The following is a 9,230-nucleotide window of genomic DNA, read 5'->3' on the forward strand; positions in this document are numbered from 1 at the left end:
GCATCTTGGCAAGGAGGGCATGGTGGAGCCAAACTGCTCACTATCTGGTAGCCAGAGAGCAGAAGAGAGAAAGGGCTGGTGGCATAATACACCCTTAAGGGCGTGTCCTCCATGACCTGACAACCTTAAGGCATGTGGTCTTTAGAAAATATATAGGATCTGAGCTATGACATGTTAAGTTATTGACTGAGTGATGCTATTCTAACTTCATGTGGAACAACAGTATCTTTTCTAGAGATGTCTAGTCACTCCTGTCCCCAGGCTGCTCCACCACCAGGCCCAGCCTTCCCACCCTTGTTGGCTCCGTTTGTCCTTTTGTGACCCCTCACCTACCTTTTCACGCCCATCTCACAAGTCTTGTGATCACTAGACAGAACAGTCTAACCCAACCTACAGGTCACACGTGCATAACCCCGCATGTTGAGAACTTCATAAAGTCCCATGGCCGTAGAGTGCATTCAGCCGGTTCTCTTTGCCTGGTAATACAGATGTCACTCACTGTCCCACTGAGGACTGAGTTGTGCTTTTTTTGTTCAGGTGGGAAGCCAGGCTACACAGTTGTCTGAATACCACATCTTTAGGACCTGCAGAACAGGCAAAGGAGGGGGATTTCCGGGTCACACCATGAGTCACCCTTTCCAGGGGTCGCTATGTGAGATGAAGGATGCCCAGTTAAATTTTCGTCTCAGACATGCCATACACCTATGTTAAAATGATTCCTTGTGAACCAGACTCATGTAAGTGGCAGTTCCTTCTGTATTGTGACTCAGGCTGGCAGCCCTGCCCTTCCAGGGGCTGCAAGGGCTCCTGTTTGGGAGGAGGTGCCACAGGACAGTGGGGGCTGAGTGGAGGCTCCTGCTGTACTGGAGGTAGTCTCGGAGAGGTGCCTGTTGCTTATACTGTGAGCATGAGCAGCATGCCACATGACTTAGTGATAGTCCCTCCACTACCATGAGACTGTTCCCTGAGGCTCAGAGCTCTCCAGCGCCCCCTCATGACTCACCTGGCTGGCCCTAACCCTGCTGGATCTCCCCTGCCCCTTTTGACCTCGCCTGTGCTGCTTTGTACTCAGGGCGCGAATGGCCAACACCACCACCACTCACAAACTCAGTCCATCATGCACTTCATAGCACTTCCTGGACCCTGCTTACTCAGTGCCTGCCCTGCTTACATCTCTGGAGTTCTTGTCTGGCTCCTCTCCCGGTCTGACCCTTGGATGAGCACGTGGCACACCTGGCATGATAGGATTGAATGAATGGGTGTGGCTGCTTTCAGACGTCCAGAAGGGTTGTCTGTGCATTACCTCTGGCCACAGGGATGATCTCTTCTGGAACTAAAGTTAGGTCATGAGAGTCTTTTATCCTTGCTGGGGATGTGACCCAAGCCCTTGAGCATTATGGGAAGTGCTCTGCCCACTGGACGACACTACCACGTAGAGGAAACCAACTGGAGAACAAAGGCAACACCCAGCAACACAGTACCAGGCATGCCATTCTATGGGATCAGCTCTAACGCCATTGGTCACCTAGACCCAGCCATACCTGCATGTGACATCTGCCTTCAAATTGTTGAGCTCCTGAAGTCGATTGTTTATTTTTTCAGTTTGTGCCTGATCTGGCCTTCGTCACTGGCAAAAGAAGGCTCCACACTGATGCAGCCTAATCCCAAGCCTTGAAGAAATCCTGATTTCATGTTCCAGGAGATAAGGGGCCCTGGAAGAGGGTGCTGTGCAATCAGGAGAGGAGGTGCTCTGTGGAAACCTCTAGAAAGGACTTGCTCCTCAGACTGTGGCCTGGAGTAGCCAGTACTGGCAGCTGAGGCAGAGGTGACATTGCAGCCCTGGGATCTGAGGGCACCCCGCTACTCATCAGAACTGTCGGCAGCCGCCAGCATCGCCTCACAGCTGGCTTCATTGTTGTTGGCATCCCGTCATACTCCAGCCGTGTGACCAACCAACAGAACAAATGGTGTCCAAAGCAAGGCAGAGCTGCTCGGGGGTCTAATGGATCCGCACTGCTGAGCCTCTGGGTCTGCATGAACTGTGGTCTCACAGGAAGCCAGTCCCATAGGCCAACAGAAACCCGACCCCAGCCTGCATCTCCGGAGGCCTCTAAAGGATCAGTTTTCGCTTCCATCACGAGGGTCCCTGGAACCTGTCTCAGCTTGTCAGGCTTGGCAGCTAGTGCCTTTACCTGCTAAGCCATCTGGCCACTGTGTCAAAGGTTCAAGTCATAGACCTATGACTGGCTTCTGAGACTCAAGCTCCTTCCTTACCACCGAGGGTGGCTGAGACCCCAAATCCATCTCGATCCCCCCCTTTTCTCCCCAAGTCCATCTCCATCCTTCCCTTCCCTCTTGACCTCTTCAAGGTAGCCCTGCCCACACCCACTTCATTGCAGTTTTTCTCTGCGTCTGTCTCTCCATCTCTCATCTCCACCTGTCTGTCAGTCTCCACATAGGCCGAGGGATGACAGGAAGTTAAATTTGGATCTCAGACATGCCCACACGTACGTTAAAATGATTCTTTGTGAACCAGACACATTTAAACGGCAGTTCCTTCTGCGTTTGTAACTCAGGCTGGCAGCTCTGCCCTTGCAGAGGCTTCAGGAGGGTCTGAGGGAGGAGATGGTGTACCATTGCACACACTTGTAAATCTTCCCTGAGGCTGGGAAACTCAGTGTCCTCAGGAAGCCTGCCTCCACGCAGTTTGTGAGCAGCTACTCAGGCAGAGGTAGCTGAGCCCCTGGGGAGGCAGAGCCAGACTGTAGAGCTGCAGGGAGGATAGTCTGGGCTTGCTCCCCACAAAGGAAGATGCAGTAAGCTCCACTAGTACACAGTCCGGCACTGGGAGCCCAGGCTTCCTGATGCAGCTGTGTGGCCTTGAGTCAGTTGCTTTATCTCTCTGAGTCTCCATATCCTCACCTGTGTATTTTTCCAGGGTGTGAAGCAAGCATGAACTAAGCAGGTGAAATCCTTAGCTGCAGCCTGGCCTGGCCTGGCCTGGAGTAAGGGCTTGGGCTCCCTTAGCCTTCAGTTCCTGCCCACCCCGCCCCCCTGCTCCACACATACACATAGAACGGCACCTGCGATACTGGATCTTACATAGAAATGCTGTCACTGCTCATCAGAGCTGGCTGCTCCCAGTGCCTGGTCCAGATGGCAGGCTTAACACCCGAGGCTATAGCTAGGGGCATGGGGACAGTGGGTATTGGCAGAAGCTTGCAGTGACATTGACCTGCCAGTGACCCCAGAATGCTCCTTGAGAACCCTTATTTGAAGGCCCCCGAGCAACAGTCCCTGGTGATGCCAAGACAGGCTGGGGTGACCTTCGCAGAGAGCCAGACCCAGCCAGAGCAAAGAGGCAGTTCCTACTCTCTGAAAGCAGGTATTGACAGGCTGTAACTGAGGTCACTGTCAAGGTACTTGTCCCTGGCAAGGACGGAGCCACTGCCCAGAGACCCTGGGGGTTGCAAGCTTCTGGGCTGTGGCAGGGTACTCTAGAGCACACTAGTGCCTGCGCTAGCATGCCTGCCAACTGTGTAGCCAGAAGCTCACCTTCATCCTTGGAAGGACTGACTTCGTAGCAGAGAGCCTGGCGCACCATTCCTAACTGCCTCTCTACCAATATCTGTGGCCTCCTTTTGAGACAGGTTACTAGGGGAGGGTACTCGTTTTAATTATTTTCCTATCACCTATGGTTCTTATTTAAAATGATATTTTATTTAGAAATGCTGAGTGGGCGTGTTTATCTGAGGGCTGCAGCTCAGACGCTCTCAAGAAACCAGTTCCCTTCAATGCATCAGTGTCTGGCTGGCTGCTGGCTGGCTGGGGACCCAGGCAAGAGTACAAATGTCCCTCTCCCATAGTCCTACTCCATTACCTTATAAATGAAGTGGGCAAAGCGGCTGGTGATGAAATACAATCTAGCCATTCACTGCGGTGACCTCTGCAGAATGACCTGGAAGGCTGTGACTGAAGAGAGAATGCCAGCTCCCGGGGCTGTGTGCACCGCCTTCCCATCCCTGCTGATGTGGTTTCCCCAGACCACAGCCTGAACTGTGTCCACCCCTCCCACACACCACTCTGGAGAACCTTGAAGGCATGTTCCTGTGTGCGCATGCTTGTAGAAGCCATAGGTCAATTTTGGGTGTCTTCCTCTATTGCTCTCCACCTTGTTTTTTTTGGGGGGGGCGGTGTTTTGTTTATTTGTTTTGGTTTTTGGTTTTCAAGACAGGGTTTTTCTGTGTAACTTTGGAGGCTATCTTGGAACTCTCTGTAGACCAGGCTGGCCTCAAACTCAGAGATCCACCTGCCTCTGCCTCCTGAGTGCTGGGATTAAAGGTGTGAGCCATCCCCTGCCTTCCACCTTGGTTTTTGAGACAGACTCTCTACTGACACAGGTGCTCGCTAAATAGTCTAAGCTGGCCAGCCAGCAAGCTCAAGGGATCTACCTGTCTTTACCTCTCCAACACTCCAATTGCAGACATGAGCCACCAAACCCAGACTTACAAGGGTACTGGGGATCTGAATCAGGGCCTCCTGCTTATTCAGCAAGCATGTTACTAACTGAGCCTTCTCCCCATCCCCTGACTTGGATTCCTCTCCAGAGTGGCAGCATCAGCCAGGTTCTCCTCATTGATTCTTTCCCTGACAGTCTGGCAAAGAATGTTTAGCATAGTTGATGGGCTTACAAGAGCCTCTGGCCCCTCCAGTAATCACCTCTGGATTTTGACATGAGTTTAATACATGATTGACTATTAATATGCAGGCTGATTATTCAGTGGCTGGAATGATCCCCATGGGTGGGGAATAATGAAGTAGATGTGTTACTTCAAAATTGTGTTTTATTTACCATCATTACTTAGTTTTAAATGATATAATGAAATGAGCTGGCAATCCATGAGCTAATCATAAAGGAGGAAAGGCAACCCGAGGCTAGCTTTCATTCTCCTCCATGGGAAGTAGAACCCTGGAGGCTGCAGGTTCACTGGAGGAGGGGGTGGCGGGGAGCTGAGTGCCCATCACACACGGGGAGTTCATACACTCTCTGTACTTGGGGGACTTCTAAACACAAAGGAGTCTTTGAAAGTGTTCGCTGTTGCATTGTGCTTTGTAACAAAGCAAACAGGGCTGAGATTCTAAAAGACTTTGCCCTGATGTCCTGTTTCATCAAGTGTTACTGTGGCCTGTTTGTCTGTTTTAAGACCAAGCAAACCCCTGGAAATGCTAATGATCAATGTGGCCAAGTTAAACACTAACACTGTAGAGGGCAGTGGGAGACACTGCCCTAGGTCACTGGCCTGGACAGAGCTGACAGTGTGTCACATGACTGGGGGGCTGTGAGGCAAAGGCAGGGTGCAAAGGCATTCCTCCAGGTACAGCTAGTTGGTGTCAGCCCCTCCACCTTGGGGAGTGGCTTGGGGATGCTGCTTGGCTGGATGATCTCACTACGTAGCCCAGGCTGGCCTCACACTTGCAGCAAATCATCCTGACTTGTTTAGCCTCAGGAAGTGCTGTGATCCCAGCATGTACCGGCACACCCAGTAACTCCTTGAAGCTGGAGTTCCAGGAGTTGGTGAGCTGTCGGATGTGGGTCTGGGAACCAAACTAGGGTCCTCTGCACAAACTGCAAGTCACCTTTGCTCTTAGCCACTGAACCATCTCTCCAGCCATGAGTGTCCTTCCCTCGGGCTCTAAAAACCCCAGTGTGTTCCAGCAAATAGAGATGCTCTTCTTCGTTCTCTTTCCTGACTGGCTCGTTGGTGACCACATGATGAACTGGCCTAGAGGACCATAAGAGCACAGAAGTGAGGGCTCGGCGACTCCTTAACTTAAAGAGCGGCTACAGCCTGGACAGAGAAAGTTCCAGCATCCAGTGGTCAGAAGTGCTCCTCTGGGAGGGGCTTAGTCCTGCCCCAACTTAATGATCCCTTACCTGTTGGGAATAGTGGATGGGTGAAGGGAGAGAACTTTGGTTGGAATATAAAATAAAATAAGTAAATATTTTAAACAAGAAGTGCCCCTTTGGGGAGCTGGAGAGATGGCTCAATGGTTAAGAGCACTTGGTTTTAGAAGTCCTGAGTTCAATTCCCAGCAACCACATGGTGACTAACAACCATCTTTAATGACATCTGGTGCCTTCGTCTGGCATGCAGGCAGAACTATATATATATAACAAATAAATCTTTAAAAGAAGACTTCAGTGTGTTGATCCAAAATTAAAGTCATTTTCTTATCAACATAGCACCAGCAAGATCACAAATATAACATCACAACCCTGTCAGTCACCAAATACCCAGGCCGTAGTCAAATGCCTCTAGTTCCTCCTCTGTGGCTTTCCCCCACAAAGTTTTGACATAAAGCTGTCTCAGCTGCTAGGAGAAGCTGAGGAACTTTTATCAAGAATGTGGTTAGATATGGCCCCTGGTTCTGCAAAGAGCATTTGCCATGGGTGACTTGCTGTGTGCTAGCCCCTCTCCTTTCAGAGTTAGATGCAGACATTAGGCACTTCCTAAAAATGCTTCAGCACACGTGTCATTTGTAAAACCTCAGCATTTTCTCATCTTCTCCTTTGAAAATGAGCAAATGTTAAACACTGTATTCAGTGTCTTAAGGCATCTTGAGCCGGTGAGGTACCTGAGCAGGTCACAGTACTTCCTGCCAAGCCTGACTGCTATCTCCATGGTGGGAGTGGAGAACTCACTCTCACAAGGTGACCCCTGACACATGCACACATCCATACTCATGTGCACACACACTAAATACAACTTCATTTTTAAAAGATTTATTTATTACATATACAGTCTTCTGCCTGCATGCCAGCAGAGGGCACCAGACTGAATTGTAGATGGTTGTGAGCCACCATGTGGGTGCTGGGAATTGAACTCAGGACCTCCGGAAGAGCAGTCCAGTGCTCTTAACCTCTGAGCCATCTCTCCAGCCCATACAACTTCATTTTTAAAAAGACAAAGTAATCTGTCTGTGCAATTAACTCCAGACTTTCCCTCTGCTATATTTTCCCCTATTATTGCCCTTCTAAAACTTTATATGAATGGCATCATATTGAGCTAGGTGTAGTAGTCCCCGTCTATAATCCCAACCTTTGGAAGACTGAGGCAGGAAAGTCATGAGTTCAAGTCCAGCCTGAGCTCAGAGAAGTTGGAGGCAGGAAAGAGAACCTGTTTTCAAAATTCACAAACAAGTACTAGAATTGTAAGTCTTTTCCTACATCATGGTTTTGCTGGTCACCCTGCTGGGCATAAGCCCGCTCCAGACATTGCCTAATGCCACTGACTAGTCCATTCCCAGAGTGGGCACTTGAGAGCTGGCTTCTTTCTGGCCATTCTAAGTAGAGCTACTGTAGGTATCCTTGCAGAACTGTGTGCAGGTTTTACAGGCATCCATCAGTCAAGCTCTCCACAAGGTCCGTGGTTGTGACCTTGCTAACGTCTCTTCATCTAAATGTAATAGAGCTGATCAGATTCCCCTGTTGTGTTCATAGCCACTGTGACCCAGCTAATGTTGTCTCTGCTTCTGAGCCTGGTGATCTGGGCTCACCGCTGGGATATCCCTCTCGCCACCCAGTTTCCAAGTGTCATGGCACTACCGCATGCAGCCACCAGGGAGCGCTCATTCACTTTGTAGGATTTCAGCTCGAGCCTGCAAAGAAACACAATGTTCTAGCAGGAAGTAAGTCTTAAGACTTTTCCCCGCTGGTGTTTCTTGCTCTGTAGTATTTAACAGTGGTGTCTGTTCCGTTGTTCGGTGTTTACTGAATACCCACTGGGTCTCCGGCATTGTGCCACGCACTGGGGGCGGCACAGAAACAGAAGGCGTGCTGCCTCTGGAAGCCTCCGGCACAATGGGAGACATCCAGGTGGGTGGCAGCTGCTGTGCGTACCTTCCAAAAAGCAGTAATATCGGGAATGAGGGGAAGAATTCAGAAGGCTTTGGAACATAATCTTCTTAGAGAGGCTGAGAAGGAGTGAGTCAAGAGCTAAGGAATGTGGGCAACGTTCCTGTGGAATGGCACCGAGGCTGGGGTTGCATGGGGTTGCACCCTCTGCTCAGTGGGCAGAGGGTGCCCTTCCACACCCACTTGGGAGATGACAGGGTATTCACTGGGGTGACACGGGATAATGACTGGAAATGAACTCTGAACACTGAGGGAGTGGACAGGTGAGGATGACTTGTTCTGGAATGTTCTCGGAGTACTCTTATTTTGAAATGTTCTTGGAACGCTCTTATTTTGAAATGTTCTTGGAACACGCTTATCTTGAAGTTTGGTTTTTAAAGATGCAGACCTTTGTTTTTAGGAATTATCTTGGTTGCTTTTCCTGTTTCAGAAAAGTGTCAACCCTGATGCTGGCTGAATCCCAAGGAGATTTTATTTGGCACCGAATTCAACCTGAGAGAAGTGGGTTCCCTTTGGATTCTGTCAGGGTGTCTGGGGAGCAGAACGAGGGGTCAGGGAATAGGAAATCCTCGAGGGTGGCTGGGGAATTTCTGCTGAAGGTGGGCAGGGCCACCAGGCATCATGGAGGGGGCGGAAAGGGAAAGTCCCTTTCCCGGGACCTCGCCAGACTCTTACCCTGGGCCAGACTGCTGTCAGCTCCTTTCGGAAGGCCTCTCTTCCTGCCTCGGGGTAAACTGTATCTTTGTGGTTGCACTTTCCTGTTCCTCTCAGAGACAGAATCTTCCTCTGTGGCTCAGACTTCAAATCTGTGGTCCTCCCGCCTGAGGAGTGCCACTATACCCAAGTCCTAACTGCTTTCCCTTTTTGTGTCTCGGTGTGGGTGTGCGTGCAGGTGCGCGGGAGGCCAGGCGAGGGCGTCGGATTCCCTGGAGCCGGAGTTCCAGGCCACTGTGAGCTGACAGATATGGGGGCTGGGAGCCAAGCCCAAGTCCTCTACAAGAGCATCAAGTGCTCCTAACCCTGCGACACCACTCCAGCCCGCCTAAACGTTCTTGACATCAAACACCAGCGGGGCAAAGTGTGACTCGCAAAAATAAATGAAGTGGCAGGTAAATGACTTCAGCAAGCTTTTGTTTCCACCTTGGCTGAAATAATGGTGTTAGTCACTCAAAACAGATTTCCAGAATAAACAAAACCAGGAAGTACTTTCAGACCTGCTAGTTTAATAAGCTGATTTGCTTAAGTCCACAGTGGCTGACGTAAGCATCACCCTCCCTGCTCTGTTAAGTTTAAGGTCAAATGCTTCCTTAAAAAT

At 50.3% G+C, this 9,230-nt stretch overlaps 1 long non-coding RNA gene across 1 annotated transcript; it reads left to right on the forward strand.

The window, feature by feature from the left end:
- Window positions 1-6,913: 6,913 nt before the first annotated feature.
- LOC106021989 lies at window positions 6,914-9,029 on the forward strand. The gene is made up of 3 exons (XR_001197097.3): window positions 6,914-7,876; window positions 8,346-8,416; window positions 8,808-9,029. It is a non-coding gene; the product is annotated as an uncharacterized LOC106021989 (long non-coding RNA).
- The last annotated feature ends 201 nt before the right edge of the window (window positions 9,030-9,230 follow it).

Source organism: Mesocricetus auratus, unplaced genomic scaffold, assembly GCF_017639785.1.
Source record: "Mesocricetus auratus isolate SY011 unplaced genomic scaffold, BCM_Maur_2.0 Super-Scaffold_100025, whole genome shotgun sequence".
Classification (NCBI taxonomy): Eukaryota; Metazoa; Chordata; class Mammalia; order Rodentia; family Cricetidae; genus Mesocricetus; species Mesocricetus auratus.